This window comes from Egretta garzetta, unplaced genomic scaffold (assembly GCF_000687185.1).
Source record: "Egretta garzetta isolate BGI_Z169 unplaced genomic scaffold, ASM68718v1 scaffold166, whole genome shotgun sequence".
In the NCBI taxonomy this organism is placed as follows: domain Eukaryota; kingdom Metazoa; phylum Chordata; class Aves; order Pelecaniformes; family Ardeidae; genus Egretta; species Egretta garzetta.
In genome coordinates, this window is record NW_009260133.1 from 2,507,750 (window position 1) to 2,525,452 (window position 17,703).

A 17,703-nucleotide genomic window follows, 5' to 3' on the forward strand; every position below is an offset into this window, starting at 1 on the left:
GCAGGAATTACTAAAGGTTGCCCCAGTGCCCTTAGTGTGTGGTAGGACAGGCTTTAAGACAGACTTCTGCTAAGGGGAATTACTTTGCACAGGTAATACTTTTCTCAAGAATATTCCACACGAATACTGACTCTCCTATTATCTCAATACAAGGTTTTGCCTTGATCTATTATATACATCACTGGAATATGATATATATTTACTTCTTAAAGCATATCTTATAATCCTGAGTAAAGGGTTATAAGTCTCCTAAGCATGTTGTCATTGCAAATGTGTTAAAGGTAGAGAAATAAAACAGAAGGCAACAACAGAAGTTCAAAATCTAAACTGAATTCCTGAAGAATGATTATTTCTTTCAAATGTTGTATAACATTTCTAAGAATCAAACTCCTCCATCTACACCCTTGTTGAATGGTAATTTACTTAGGCCTCTCAGAGATTAACACTGGATTTAAGTACAAGTAGCAGGCACTATTTCTCAAAAGCATCTTTAAATTTATTAAAATTCTTTTCATAGACTGAATGATTTGTAGAACTATGAGAATCTGCTGAATTGACAGCCATTATGAATTTGATTCCTCAACCCAAACTAAACTCCCCTTACTTTTGCATTTCTTAGCTCCTGCACAAATAAAAGCTTGAATGAGACTATTTGGATAGTGAAGGATCGTAACAGAGCCTGGATCCTGGTACAGGGGGCTTCAGTTCTCTAGTGGTAACTGTAACTATATAACAGTATCACAGACTGAGTTTCATGCAACTTGTGCAGGAGTAATTTCTGCATTATAGGCTCCATTTCTGCATTGTAGCTTCAAAGATGACAATTTTTACCTTTGCATTTTACCTGAACCTGAACCTCAGGAATTTTGCTGCTTTTCCTTAAATTAAAAATATTTTATTTTCACCTGCATTTCTCAATTAACATCATGTAGAAACATGTCCAACCAGGTGCTTAAATCTCTCTTATCCCTTGTGCTTCTGTAGAAATGGAGTGCAAGCAAGACCTTGCAAGACTGGTATGAAAATTTCTGTCAGTTTTGGGTTTTGCATACTGCTTCCAAAGGGCAAAAGACTCAGGCACATATATCTTCTATTTCATATGGTAAAGTCCTTAAAAAGTTGGAACTACATGACAAGTTTTCACTTAATTCCACCTGTTAACAAACCAGGAAAAAATTCAAAAGCTTCAGAACTATAAGGTCGAAGTCCACCTATTGTAGCATTTTATTTATGGACCCTTGCACAATAGAAAGAGATAAGTGAGTGATTGAGGCTTTTGTAAATTAATGTGATTAAAAGGCTAATTATATCTTTCATCCTAACAGTCTAATATATTGTCAGCAAAACAAAAGACCTATAAAAGCATTTAGTAAGTAAATATTTGTGCATGGAGGACTAAACACAGATAATATTAAGGCTTAGTTGCTGTTAGCTGTTGCTTACTAATGAAAGTTAACAGGCTGGTTTCAAAAACAGCTTTCAGAACACTTCAAAATTATTTTTGGCATTGTCAGGAAGTAAATAGCTTTTCTTTAGATGCTCCTGCCTGAGTGGGAAAGGAGTATTAAGGTTTCAATGCTAACACAGTTGAGCACCTTCTCGTATTCATTAAGTAAACTTTTATAAGGGAACAGTTAAATGGTTGAAATCTTGAGACCATTGAGAAGGCTGTCGCATTTTTCTGTAGTGCCTGTTTTTAAACACGAGCAAATGTAGGTGCAATTCTGTTGAGACCGTGCAAGTGACATATTCATAGAGTTGTAGTCAAGTTAATCAGTTTATCACTCCATGTTTGTGTATTGTTGAATAAACTCTTGACCATGGGACTTTTTATGAGCTGTTCTCCCATAGGATCTTTTCCATGGGAATAAGTCAACTCAGATCACTAATATGGGCCAAAGCTTCCAGGTAAGTATTGACTAAATACTGACCATGTTGACTAAATTACTGAGATAAAAATATACTGTCTGTGTCAGTAGATTTCACTATTAAGTTATGCTATTGTGAAAATTACTTCAGTATTAGAATTACCTACATGAAATTTTTTATTTTATAATTTTAGTTAACATGGAAAAAAGGTCATACTTCTTAAGCTACTGATTAATACTTTGTTCAAGGTGCTTCTTTGGGTGGTCAGGAAAGTTCTGTGTAAACATACAGTTTACTCATAGGGTCTTACAGTGGTCCCTTTGTATTTTGTAAAACTACTCAAGAATGTTAAGTCTCTTCATTGTAATCCAATTTACAAAATGATCCTGTAATCCCTTAGAATGGGAACCATTTATTTTAATGTGAACCATCTTATAAGGTAATAGAAACCTGACTGCACTGCGTAGAGAGAAAGGTGGCTGGTTCCAGCTGCTTTTTTAGTCTGGAAGCGAGTTTAAAATGGAGTTTACAGACACCAGCTGATTAGTAAATGATAATAAGCACATCAGCAAACAATTCCTAGATTGTTTTGAGGGACTGTCTGTAAAATCACTGATGTGTGTTAGAAAATATTCACATAAATAATCCCATTTCCATTAATAAAAATATTCATAAGAGTAAAGCTGCTTGCTTAATGCTGTGTAGAAGTAGGTCCACATGCCCAAGCTAATATGGATTTCACTGACGGAACAGGCAAAGTAGAGCATCACGCAAGGATCAGAGTATGTGGAAGAGCTGCAGAAGTTCAGTGGCACAACCCTCTTGAATCTCCCTCCCTTGCTTTCCCATTTCTCTTGAAAATTTGTCCTGCACCAATTCAGCTCCTTTGGGGTTAATCTATTTTCATTTTGTATGAGTAGCAGAGAGTCAGGCCAAAGTTTTGCCCATTCTTTCCCATCTGTGTTTAGTAAACAACTGGTCCAATTTTATGTAACCAGGCTCAATACTCAAGAAACCCACAGGGCAAGTTTATTGCTCCCACTTGCTTCCCCTGCGTGGTATAAAATGGAGTCTCACCATTGTGGATTAATCATCTGTTGCGATACTTTTGTCCATGCAGCCCATCAGTTCATTTTGCGCAGATGTAATTAGCAGCAGGAGCGTTGTCCAGTATTTTTGGCTACAGTTTACTCTGTGAAAAATTCTGTGTGTTTGAGGTAACAAACTGCGCCTGCATCAGGAGTGATTCCTAGTTTCTAGATTCAAAAAGAATCTGTAGACTCCTGTAGAAGACATAACCCTAAGTCTGAGAAACTATTTCAAATTCCTGTGTTGCTTTTGTACTTTGTAAAGACACAAGCGCTTGGCTGTATTCATGAAACAGGTTTTACAGGCAGCAAAAGGAAGCCTAAGCTTTTGAGACAGCTCAGTTCACTCAGAGTTATTCTGTACCTATAGATAATCCCAAGGCACGTTTAAATCCTGTTGAGCAACCTGGTTGACAAGAGACTTTTAAACAATTTTCTAATATGTATTTGAGGCAGTGGAGGGCTTGGAGTTTTTTTTACTTTCCTTGGAAACGTTAGCAAATGAGTTAACATTGGGATACCCGCTTAAGGCATCTTCCTGAGATAGGAGGTGGACGTTAACCTCTCACAAAACACTGAAGTTCACCTTTGGAGAAATCAGGTTTCAGTTTAGGTTGTTTTACATTTATCACAGTACTGATAAATGGAATACCCTTCACATGGAATATCCAGCTGAAACTTCTAACGTAGCAGCTAGTATTCTTTCCTCTTTAGCAGCAGTTAAGTTTTATGTAGTTAAAGGTCACCCTTGAAACCTTTCTGAGACGTCAATACGAGCCGCTAGGTCGATTTTATGGCCCGCTGTTCTTAGTGGAGACAGTATCATTCATCACCAGTGGAGGATTCCACTCCCAGTTAAATCGTAAAGAATAAATGCTTGCAGAGGATGAAGTCTAGCCAAGGCTGAAGTATACAGGATGCTTGTCAATATAAAGGAGTTTATTCTGCTCAGATGAAGAGCAGTTTCCATGAAGTGTCAAGTCAGGGTAGTTAACTGACAGTAAATCTTCGATAATCTCTGTGATAAAATTCTCTACTTGGATATGTATGGTTTAGGAAAGGATTCAATCCAACAGTTTTATCCTGATGTTCATTTTTTGGCAGTGATATAGGGGCAAGCTTTTTTATTTACCTTCTCAAAGATAAGGAAGTGTCCCATAGAGGCACTTGGTTTTCTTTGCCTGGCTTTGATATGTTTGATTTGTTGTTGGTGGTGTACTTTTGTGATCCGTTTCATAATGCTGCCTGCGTGTATTTTTGTTTTTTGCTTCTAGCTCAGAACAGACTGACCCTAATAAGATTAGCTGGAAAATATCATTCAGTAAGATGATATGTGGGTATTTTGAAGGTTATCTCTCTTACCAATCTCTCTGATTTCAGCAAGATTGTCCTGTGTTTGAAAATTCTGCTGTACTGTTGAATTATAAATTCCCAGGAAAAAAACCTCCACCAGGTATGCAGCTGGTGCTAAGCAGCAACCTGTGTTGGCGGAAGACGGTCTTGATTTCCTAAACGTGAGAGACTTGATTCTCTGCGTTTTCAGGCAGAAAACACTAGAGATTAATGGAAGTAGTGCGATCTCTATGACTCTGAATGTAGGTAATTAGCCCTTTGTGTCATCTTCAGGCAGTCTGCAGAGCATACTAAAAAGAACAGCACAAAGTGTGTGTGTCCCGTGGATGCTAATGGAGCCTTACTTAATTTTACATTAATATCTGACTGGGGCCTTGATAGACATACTTTCTCTGCTTGCCACTACTTTTCTGTCTGGTAAATTTTCTACTTCAAATTGTACAAGGCATATTAAATATATATAAATATATAATAAACTCGAAAGAAGTTCTAACCGTAATACAATATAGAATTCAGGCGTCAAGGTATAGCTATCCATTACAGTACTGATATCTCTTCCACAAGACCTTGTTTATCAGTCAGGTCCTTATGCTTTGAAATACAGAAAAAAGGATTTTGAGAGAACATGGTTTTATAGAATGAGTAACATTGCATAGTGATAAATTATTCTCTCTGCATTACTGTTCCTATTCTTTTGTAGTTATGTGGTTTTATAATCCATTTGTGCACTTTACCTTTAACCAAGACATATAATGAAAAGTTAGGTTATAGAAATGATCCACTCAAGTAATGACTCTGGCAGTCTAATTAGCCACACTATGTCATGCTGTGTCATTGTGTGGTTTATTCTTTATAATTATTTTTGTTTGTTTGTGTCAATAAAATAATGATAACTCAGAAACCTCTACTGGAACTGTTATGAAAAATAATGTGACATTAATTTCTGGCTAGTGTTTATGGAGACGGACATTTTCTTAGGAGGGAAATAAAGTTTTTTTTCTAATTTATGATCATCGTGTTGGAATGTTTAAAAAAAAATAAACAGACTTGTTGAAATAAAAAAAATCAAATTGAAGACACAAAATAATAATTTCATTTCTGTAAAGAGCATGTTTGGTAGGTTATGCAGCAGATGCAAAAGTCAGGGCTCTGTTTCAATAAATAAATAAAACCAAACTTTTGCCACAAAGTGAATGTAATACTTTTAAAATAATTACTGTCTTTCAGGCTTATGCCATTGGTAGTGAGTAAAATACATATCAATGAGGTGGAGGAAAGCAGGATACAGCAATGGCTGGCACTTAGGAGTTAAGCATAATTTTATGCAATTAAATTGCTTTTTATGTATTACAATAGAAGGAAAATCTTAACATATTTCTTTTACAAAAGTTCTTAATTCTGCCTTCATTTCTATATCATTTGCACTGCTTTCTGGACAGATGTTAAATGTTGTGTTCGTTATGTGTATTTTAAGCTTTCTCTCATTTTGTCCCTCAGCTGAAAATTGACTGGACAGTGCACTGTTTGGTTTTGGTAGATTTTGTTTTTAAGAGCAATAAATCCATTTTAAAAATGGGTAATCTGGATGTTAGAGAAGGTCAGGACAAGAAAGATGTCATGCATTTGGAAAGAGAGGTGGAAATGCTTATGATGACTCATAGTTCCTGATGGAGCTCATTCCTCAGTTTGGGACAGGCCTCCAAAAAAAATTTCATTTTCAGCACAAACAAGCTGTACCTTTGCATTAGAAGGTAAAGTGATAGAAACTTCCTGAGTATTTGCCGTCAATCAGCATCTTCTTCCATTCTGTAAGTGGTCCTTCATATTATCTTTGTCACAGGTCACAGAGTTTTTTAAAGGTAAAGACCTTCATTTGATTTCAAGGAGGAAGCCAATGTAGAGCATGGAGAACAGGTGTGATAGATTTGCTGTAATCCATGTTGCTGAATGCTGTAGTGACAAATATTTTTAAAAATCATTATGTATTGTTGAAGTGGAGACAGGAGGTACAAATATTGCACATAACTAAGAAGAAACTGGAAGAGTTTTCTCTCACATAAGGATGACAAATATTTAATGAATAGATGTAGCTGTGCAAGTGTTTGATAATACAAGAAATATCACAGCGGTCCTAAACTGTGTACTTGGATGATCACTGATCAGTGCCGACTGTACAGTTTAATGCTATGAAATACAAGCAGAGGTATATGGTAATACAAGAAATATCACAGCGGTCCTAAGCTGTGTACTTGGATGATCACTGATCAGTGCCAACTGTACCGTTTAATGCTATGAAATACAAGCAGAGGTATATGCCATCTCCATACTCCTGACACATCTCCATCATTTTCTTGGTTTACATTGATGTTGAAAATATCTGGAGAGAGAACAGATCTTTTTGACACCGTAAACTAAGAGTATAGGGATGGATGTGCAGTTTCCTCTTACTGTTGTTTGGAGGGAGTGATCTAAATCATTTCAACACATTCTGTTTGGATCCCTGCCATACCTTGGGACAGATGATGTTGGATTATGCTGGGAGATTGGGAAGATGAGAGGGGATATCTGCTCACTGACAGCATATCTTCCATCAATCTCTCTAAAGTTTGTCCTGTCCTCTGTGCTGGCCTTGATCCCAAATGTGACGGATCAAAGGTATTGGCTTCAACTGAATGAGTTACATTGCTTTCTGGCTGCCATTTCAGACCTGTTCAGATTTGATATACAGGGTAGTGCTAAGACAGAATTTTCCTATCTGAGGATTTTTCAAGTGTTGGTCCAAATACTGCATGCCCTAGGGAAGAAAAGAATATATCTTCCATAACTCATGCATGAGTTTATGCAGTCATGAGTGGTTGCAGTTGCTTGTGACATCCTTTCTTCAGCTAGTCAGCTAATCCATTTGCAAAAACTTTTGGGGAAGGCTTCCGGGGCAATTTCCAGTATTCCTTGAGCAGTGTGAGCTCTTTGAACACTCCTGGAGTGTACAGGAGGAACTGGGCTACTTAAGAAATCTTGAGTGTATGTGGTGATGTCACCAAAATATGATGATAGTTCTTTACATTAATGTGCATTTATGAAGTATCTCCCATAACAAAAGATACCAAGTACTTTATATCTCAGCCAGTTAAATTTGCAGGCTCTGGCCCTGATCCAGAGACCTCTGAAATAAGTTCTTTTCATTGACCTCATTGGACTTTGTAATTCAAGCTGTCCAAATAGCAATGATCTCATATGTCATGCAGATGAAACTACTCCTGTTGTGACTTATGCCAGCTTGCAGGAGAGGACAGCAATGATATATACGAGTTCAGTAAAATAAAAGAAATTATGTTTTTAATTGAAATTACAAAAGAAATGTAAATAGGTAAAGAGGACAGTAATCCTCAAAGCTGTCAGTTACCCAAGAAAAAACAAAACAAGTTGCTAATGCAGTAGAATGGCTTGAAGTTAAATGTTTTATATTAGAAGAAAATAAATTTCTAAATCACCAGCACCAGTTTTCTCATCGTCATAATATCTTTGGATGTCTTCTAGTCAACCTCCAAGCCCATTACCAGCTTTTCTTCTTCTCAGCTCAGTAGGTTCAGAACATGAAGCACTGTTGCTCTAAAATGAGTGGAGACAGTCTACTGAGTGTATGCTACCAGCTGCTCGTAGACAAGTCACTTTTGGTCTAGAGTGGACGTGGCAGGATTAGCCACGTGTTGGGCTTCATTGAACAAAGCGTGGCAGCCGGTGCTGCTTAGTGTGGGCTCTGTAACGCTTTAATGTGACCAAACACATCCGAGACAAAAGCTGGTTTGTTTCCAGTTCTCTGAAGTGTCGGCAGAATGGCTTTCTTGCTAAATCTAAGTGTATAGACATTAACAGCATCAAGAAAGGAAAAAAAAAAATTATTCAGATGGCTCCTATGCTTCCAGTACTAGTGTCTGCTGATGGACTAAAGTTGCTGCTTTCTCCTCTTCTTTCTGCAGATTAATTTGGAGTATTTGTCTGAGCCTGGCAGTTAGCAATAGGAGAAAAAAATATGTCCTAACAACATAATGACAGACACAAAATGTACCTCATATTTGCTAAACTCTCCTGTACACCTCAAAAACATGTAAGGATTATGTGGTGTACCGATCCCATAACCACCTGCAAGTGTTTTAGTTGGGCAATCTACGTGCTAGGTTACATTTTATTTTTACATTCCTTACAGTATTTGCAATACATTTTTTAAATAATAATAATAAACTTGTTTTCATCCATTAAAACCAAATGTCTCCCTTCAGGAAGTTTGTTTACTATTTTCAATACTCATCATTATATTTGGTTTTCTTTCCAGAGTACACACAACATGTCTGCAGAATGTTCCCTAACCAAGTGGAAATAGATTATTTCAACAAATGGGGCCTTGCTCACTAAAAATGACAGCTCATATCCCATGTAAACTAAACATAGACGGGCAAATTCTCCACCCCAGCTAGGTGAGAACAGCAGTATGACAGAAGCCAGCACAGAACTTTCCTTGTGTCCCTCAGACCTACAAGGACAAAGCTGCTACCAGCTTTCCCATATGTCCCCTTTCCCAGCTGCTGCCATTTTCTTTCCTTTCCTGCCCCCCCACCCCATTAATAGGAACTGTAGAAAACTCATTCCATTACTCACTGCTTGGTAAGGAAAATCCTAGTGGGGGACATCTGGATGTCCTGCTTTTTCGCACTTGGCGCCACGAGTCCCGTGAAAGGGAGAGAATGTTGTAGTTGTTTTGCTGCAGTGGTTTAATTTCTGTGTATGGATCTTTGTGTATGAGAAAAGAGCATGCCCTTGAGTACACATACTCAAATAATAAATATAATGGCATTTGTTAGATTGGCTCTGTGGAATTGAGACTCCTTTGTCACCACGAACAAAGTAACATTTAAAGTTGAAGTATAAGTGTGTTTATACATCAATATCAGTCTTTCTAAGGCACACAGTGTTATCGATTAATGATATAGTGTTATTGCTTGATGATATTTATAGAGTTTATCCATAAAACAAATCAGGGTACAATTCAAAACAATGTCTTAATCTTGTTGTTCTTTCCCTGTGATTTTACCGGAAAGCTAACAGAGGCATGAACCTGAGTGTACATGGCTGGCTCTACCTTTATGATGGGGATCACATCTGCTCTCTTACTCTTAAGAGATGGTTGAAGGTATCATCTACACCTGAGCAGGCTGCGCTGCTTGTGCCGAAGTTTTTACAAGCTTGGGAAGGAAACTAAACTGGGTCTCTCTCTGGCTGCCTTTGCAGTGTAGTTCACATCTTCAAGACCAAAGCTGAGAATTGGCTTTCAGTAAAGACTGTTTTGGAGGAGGATGATCAGGCAAAGCATTCTTATGGACATTTCACTTTCAGTACAAGTAGGGAAATCATTAGTGTTATAGTCAAGGGAGAGAATATACTGGAATGGATTGGAAGGGCCTATGTAAGTTATCTGGTAAATATTCTGAGAGAAAGACAATCTTGTGGGTTTTGCTACTCTCTTATTAGGAGTATATCAACATACTAATGATTTCTAAATCTCCCTGTACATTGTCTATAAATGCCTATTCCCACTTCTTTCTTTTCTGTGCATCCTATCATGAAAGCTGTTTTTAATGTGGTGATAGAGTAATAACTAGTGTAACAGCATTAGCCATTAAAAAAGTTGATAATTTCATCTGCTAATACACATGCTACGTACAATAGCCCATATGCTATTCAGAGCCTAGTAAGGTCAGTTTCCACAACAAAATGTATTGCTAATAAACAGATGAGGAGGGAAATGCAATATGATTGTGGGTATATGATGATGGTTCTTTTGATTCTTCTATATCAAGAAATGATTTAAGAATGTGTGAATCTATGACAAATTTAGGTGCCTCCAAATGCTTGCTGAGGTGACCATTAGTGTTTATACCACTAGGAAAGGATTTACATAGGTGTGCAAACAAGAGTGTATATTTTTTTTCAAACCTATTTGGGACACATTCCTTTGATCCACTTAAAACAACAATATGCAGCTTTACTCATGGTGTGGCTGTTTGCCATGTCTTTATAGTTTTCTGAAAAGAAAGTGGCAAAGAGGATTTATAATGCCTGAAATATTCAGATTCTGAAAATGTTAAGCAGCTCATATTTGCAGACAAATCTATCACATACTTCACAGCTTGAATATAGCTGACAGCTCAGGAATTGGGATATGACAGGACTGAAATGACATACAAAGAACAGAAAAGGACCGTATTAAGCCTAAGAACTGTGTTTTACTTGTTTGGTTGCTGATGTCTTACTGATGGACATTTCTTGCACTGTCTGAATCATGCAGTGGAAAATATTTCCTAAAGGAAAAAAAGCAGGTAAATTTGTTACGTGTTCAGGGTGAAAAGGAAACCCAAACATGCTTTCCACATTGTAACTTTAGTGATAGTTGCCTCGCAATTTGAGTTTTATAAGGACACTAACGTATTCAAAGAACAGGAACTGAAGCAGGAACATAAACTAGGCAGGAGATGAGAGGAAAACATGAATGTTCCCATAAGGGAGTCAATGCTGCGGAAGGATACTGGACAATGAAGGGTGTCAAGCAGGAGCCATTGTGTAGAGGACGAGCTAGTATTAGAGTCAGAAAATTTTAATTTCCCCAAATAATGCTTTTAAACAGAGCTATTTGTTTTGTCTAGTATAGGGGAAAGTGTTCTAAAAGGGATGAAAGTACCTCTTGTACGGTTTTGGACTTTGAATATTGAACCATGAATATTTATTTTTATTTTTTAAACATAAAACCTCCACATTCATGGCATTCCAAGACTTCATGTTCACATCAACACTGGATTTGCAGTGTATTTCCAATGTTAACCACTTACGGTGTTACAAAAACACTGGAATGAATTCTTCCAATGCTGTACTGTGGGTCAGTGTAGCAGAAAGGACTGAACAACTGCTTTCCATCAAAGATTAAACTGCCTATCGATACGGTTCAGTAATAGTAATGCAAGGGACAGTTACTGCTCGTTTGCCAGGGCTGCATTTGTTCACGCAACATTACTTTTTGTAATGGAGCGCTAAAGAAATGTAAACATCAAGGGGGGTAAGAGGGAGCATGATCTCTTTTCAATCCCTTCTCCCCAGGGACTGAAAGACAGATTACAAAGAATTTTACTTCTCTGATGTGGTACCTGATGTACATCCTATTTTTATTTTCTTCTTGGAGAAGCACCTGTAATCCTACAGATTCCATATAAAATGGTAAAGTTGCTAACGATCATAATGAAAGTTCAGAAAAATTGTTTGGTTTACCCTTCACAACAAGACCTCATGATGTATTGCTGTTCTGAAGGGTCAGGGAAGGATATTGCAGCTGGTACTTCAGGGGAGGGCAATCAAGACAGAATTTTGCAGTATCAGTCATAATGACACATTTGAACAGAATTATGGGTTTAGGTTTGTTTCTTCTACTTGTTATCAAATAATAAACATACTCTGTTGTATTTAAAGAAAAAATAAATTTGACTAAGTAAAAAGGAGTTCAGCTATGTGCAGCACAGGGTCTCATTTCTGTTATGGAACTGGATTAGAGTGGTGTCATCCCATAACATATGAGCTGAAGGGAAGGTGTCTCTGTTAAAGAATTTAATTTCACGATTCTCATTAACTTTCTTTGGTATTTTGTTTCTGTTTTGTTTTCAAACTGGGGTGTGCTTTTTATGATATTAGGAATTTCATAATTGTATTACTTTTGACTGACATCTGAAGACTTACAATGCTTTTCTGCCATTTCCATCTTAAGATTCTTGATGAGTATGGAGGAATTTAAACAAAAGCAAGCATATTTTTAACCCTTAGTAAGTTTACTTTCTTAAGCCACTATTTTTTCTGTTGGTTGAGTACTCAATCAACAAGTTATTGTTCTTGTTTTAGTTATGACATGAAAAAAAATACCTAATTATGTTTGAGGTTTTGAACATTTCTTTTCACATACAGTTTCATCATGAGCAGTATAGGTATTGCCATAGAGCCAACAGCTCTCAAACCTCAACACAAAATGCATTCACATCTATATAGAGGAGGAGGCAGCAAGCAGAAACAGCAAACTTTTGTTAAAATTATTAGCTGGGATGCTGTTTGTTAAAGCGAACGCACCCTTTTGTCCATCGTTATCTCCTCAACTTGTTTTCTTGTGTTGTAGGTTGAGTTTATGTAATCAGCTTTTTCTAGCACTGTTGAATACTGATCATAAGTAAAAATATATCATAAGGTGGATAAGGAGTTTCAAAACCTATTTGATCATTTCTCTCTCCACTTCAGATTATTTTTTCCACGTTTTGTACAGTATGTGATGTGTTAGAAGATTCTACAGTGATGTGAATGAAACACATTTTTATTAGCTCACAGAAAAGTTAAATTCATCTGTGCTTGCTTTGTTCATCTCCCTCTGGAAGTGAAACCAGGAGGCTGCAGTGAATCAGGTTTAGACAGTGACAGTTCTAAAATTTCTGGGTGAACCTCATCAGTCCAAAGGACTGAGTATTTGAGTGTTGAGTATCAAACTTAAAATGCTTTGGATTTGTTCTCTGTAGCCTTTCCTGGAACTGAGTTGAAGTAAAGTTGAAGATCTCCCCATTTCATACATAGAAGGTAGAGGAGCATCACCACAGCTCTGTGCTTCAGATTTATTCTGTCTCTATATCCAGGGAGAACTTTAGATGCCATAAGGCAGCTGCAGACACAGCTTTCAGGTATATCAGTAGATCTTGTGATAAAGAAATGTATTCTGCATTGACTCACAGAAAGTTAGATAGCTTAAATATGTGAACATTTTCTGCATCGTTTTATCATTCAGTGGTTCAGGCTGTGTGCATGGGTTTAAATGGAAGCATAGGTGTTTGGACTTGGATCTTGGACCCCTGTGAATGGTATGCCATCAGTAAGGTTTGAAGGTTATGATCTTTAGTTATTTTGGTTGCCAGTAGAAGTGGACAATGATGAAATAAGCCTGTACTGAAAAGATCTACAGAGCCCCTTTTGTCCATCCAGTTCTTCCTCGTGTCCAAGCTGTTTGCTTCTCTTTAATAAATGGGTGCAATCTATTTGAGGGTAAATCTTGTCTCAGACTATAAGAAGCATAGAAAAAGAGGAAAGTAATAAAACATAAAAGATACTGAACTTGGGATGTTGGGATCTGATTCTTTAAAGAAAATATCTTTCAGGTTTGAAGAGGAAAATGTAGTGCTCACATTATGCTTTCATGCTTTTGAGGAAAAGAAGCGAGGTCTTTGCTTAAACAGGCTGACCTGAGGAAGACCGTGCTGTGTTTGCACAGAAGTTACTAAGGGCAAGCAGTTAACTTGGTTACACTGGAAGCTGGCTGTACCTTGTGTACATATGAGCCACTCCAAAAATTTATCAAGAAATCTTCCAATTAATTCATAGGAGAAGTTAAATATTAATGCAAAAGTAAACAGTCTGTTGACTTGCTGTGTGGCTTGTTAGTCAGGACCATAGCAGCAGTGTTGAAATACTGATAGTTTCAAGAAATGTATATTAAACTTAGCTCTTTTCACAAAATAGCTATGTATCTGAAAGGGATCATAGTAAATTCCACAGTAATTTGCAAAGGAAAAGTCCAGGAGAGATTTGTGTTGTTCTTTCTCTGATCATCCCAGGCATTTTTAGCTTTGCAATGTATTCTGTAACATGGAGTATGGTCATGTTTATCCAAAAGTTACATGATGCATCTCCTGGTTTTAGATCAGTGGTGCTGCTGATGGTTTTCAACAGAATCACAGCATAACTGAGGTTGGAAGGCACCTCTGGAGATTGCCTAATCCCAAACCCTCTGCTCAAGGCTGGGTCAAAGAGAGCGGGTTACTCGGGGTTGTGTGTCCACACAGGTTTTGAGTATCTCCGTGGATGGAAACTCCACAGACCTTCTGGGTGACCTGTTACAGTGTTTGACCACCCTCACAGTAAAAGGAAAAAATGTGGGGTTTGCATTTAAATGGAATTTCCTGTATTTCAATTTGTGCCTGTTGAATTTTGTCACTGGGCACCACTGAGTCTCCTCCTCTCACTGGCATTCCCTCCTTACTCCCCACAGCCATCAGGAGCCCTGACTGGAAGAAGAGGTAGGAGAAAAATTGCCATTCCTATCTGGCCAAACTGCTGGTGGCAGGACACTGACTGGGAGCTGGGGTAGAGATATGCCGTAGAAGAAGGGGCAGAGAGGGTAGTTGATTATGCAGCGTACTAGACCATGGCAGCAGGACACAGCTTTCTGCAGAGTGTAGACCATGGGGCAGGATATGGTCCTTTAGATCCAGTGCTGTGCATTAGAAGGAGCAAAGGCCTACAAGAAAGGAAGTGCCATTACAGGGAGGCAAGGCTTTTGCTGAAGAAGCAGCAAAAGACTATTTGTGCTTGGTGGAAGCAAGGCTTTTTCTAGGCATCTTCTTAGGTGACAAGCCAGTGACTCTTTTTAAGTTACCCTGGACTCTGAATTTTCAGGAACATGACTGCACATTGCAGTTATACCTAAGTGCATTTCCAAAGGTTTTATCTATTTAAATATAACAAGCACAGAGGGGACATTTTAATTTTGGAGAAACTGAGAGAAAGAAATTGTAGTAAATTATTTTTCTTAGTTTATGTGTTTAGGGTTTTCTTTCTTTAGTTTCTAGTTTTATTGCTTTTGGAACCAAGATTTGGGGACTGAGATGAGGCAATGTCTACAAATGAGCCTGTATATAAAACTCCCTCTCCTACAAATCGTGATAAAGAACCTGGCAATTTAGATGAAAACTGAAACCCTAGTGATTCATTTCAGATCTTTAATTCAGTATGTATTCTTCAATATATTCTTTTTTTTTTTTTTATACTGCTTTTACTAGTGACACTTCAAGGAAGTCGATAGCTTGATTATATTTTGATTTGATATTGGTTGTCTGATATGACCTTATCTAGATGCTTATTTTCCATCACTTTACATTTCTCTGATTCTTCATTGTCTGGATTTAGTGTAACTCAGAAAGGACAACAAGCCCATGTTGGCAGGGGGTAACCAATAAAGGAAAAAGTCAGATCTTCATTTGGTATTTTCATTAGGGATTTACACTTTATTAAATTACCAGGGTAGAACTCCACATATTTATTAAGCCATTTCATTTTCAGGGTTATATCCTCTTTGATAGCATATTTTATATAAAGCTGCTTTATGGTTCTGTATTATAGTAACCACTCAGACACCTGAATTAATAGGAATTTAAATTAGAAAGTGAAGTTAAGAATTTGGCTTCATTGATTGTTGATCAGTGAGAAAATTTTCTTGCCTTAGTGAAATTATACTGTCTTCTGAATAACCAGATCCAAAACCAGCTTTACCAAACCATGGATTGTTTTCATGTGTCAAAGATCTCTGGCAGTTTCCAAATCCCTTCATGGTTTGGAAGATGAGTTGGATTTTATAGAAAACTGCTTCTCCTCTTCCTTAAAATAGATGATCTAGAAGGCACCAAAAGTCTCCCAGGCTCTGGAACTAATTTTTATTAGAGCAAAACTTTCTCAGTCTGAGGCAATTTTTTATAAAGCAAATTTTGCCCTCCTGAGCAAGAAAGAACCACTCTAAAGGTTTGAAAAGTCTGTCCCCCACATCCATGTCCTTGAAAGAAGGGACCTGTAGAGCGATCTTGCTTCCTGGGCTCTTGGCTTCATAAATCTTGAATTAGACAAGCCTCCTCAGGCTTCCTGTGGTCCTGAAGCACTCCTCACCTGAGTGAAAGCTGGGAAGCTTCTGGGAAGCTGTCTTGCCCTGCCCCCAGTATGTGCCGAGACAATGTAGACAAAAGCTTTCATTTTGGCTTAGGTTGGGCTCCTGTAGCAGAGCATCACATACAGTAAACTGAGAAGAAACAGGAAAGGCAGGTCTGCCCTTCATCAAGATGACGTCAGGTTCATTATGTCATGTCGGGCTTTCTTGTTTTTTCCCCATGACCTAGGTGGGCAAGCTCCGCCTTCGACTGTGCTTAGCTCCAGTACTGTAAGAATGCATCTTCAGAGATCTGGGGGCGGCTTGGTGTGAAGGTTGAAAAGGTTAGCTACGGTTCCAGAGGTCATCTTGCAGAACTCAGCAGCAGTCTGTTAAACTGAATTTTGTGAAATGTGGTGGTTGGGGGGGAGCATTAATTTTGTTGGGGAAGACCCACAGTGAAAGTGAAGCTAGAGATAAAAGCTTGCACAGCTTAAAAAAAAGGTCCTCAAGTCTTTTGAACTGAACCCATCATGTCGATTATAAATTTAATTCCAGTAATTTGTATTACATATGTTTTTCCTGCAAGGAAATGCAGGAAATTGCATGTATTGTTTTAAAATTGCTTTCTTAAATACTGTAGTTGTCTTTCCTGATGACCAAAGGAGATAGATTTAATCTGCATCCAGACATCAGTATGTTTTGCTGCAACAAATCAAGACCTAGATAAAGTACCATATTATGAAGCTGTACTGGTCAGTTCATATATACCCTAATGAAAATATTCTCCTGTTTGGTTTTTTTCATTTTTTTTTGGTTTGGGTTTTTGGTTTGGTTTTTTTTTTCAATTTTTACTTGAATTTCATTAAAAATACTTTGAATTGAAAATAAAACTTCAAATCAACTTTTAAGTATGAATGCCATAGGTTCAACTTGTATTTAATATTTGCAAAGATTTACTCCTAAGGGAAGAAACAGTGCTGATATAATTTTAATTTACCTGAGCGGCTCATGCTGGGACAGGAAAAATTCTTTTTCCCTGTATCTCGTTAATGTGTATTTGCGAGATAAGCCAGAGGTGTATTTTTAAAATGCCTTTTTCTTTGTAACCTGCCAAAACAGCTTTTATAATGTTCCATGCTTACTGTGTCTCCCAGGGCTCCTACTAGGGCATACTTACTCTGCAAGCAGAAAGCCGAGATGGCTGTTGGTTGCTTGTTTTCAGGTTACTGATTCTGAAATTTCAGCTTGAAAAGGGAAAGACTCGCATTTTCCATTTTGCACGTCAGTCATGAGGATCCTGGAGGTTGGTTGTGCCTTTAATAATATCCATGCAACTCTACTGCCATCGTGTTCTGTGCTTGGTAGCATCTGTGTTGATCCATTGCCTCCTAAAAATGCCCTATGCTGCAGTTAATCTTGAATTTGGTCAGTGGTTTTGCTGGTGAGGTTTTAGATCTGATCAGCCCCTTATCTAGGGTACTCTCTGATTAATAACAACCACAAAAATGTAAGGTTGGGCTGAATAGATTACTTATGTGCCCCAAAGTTATATGCTTTCTAGTCTCTGTAGTGGAAATCATTTATACACTGAAGTTCCCTGCACAGGGCAGAACCTCAAAGCTGAATCCAAATAAA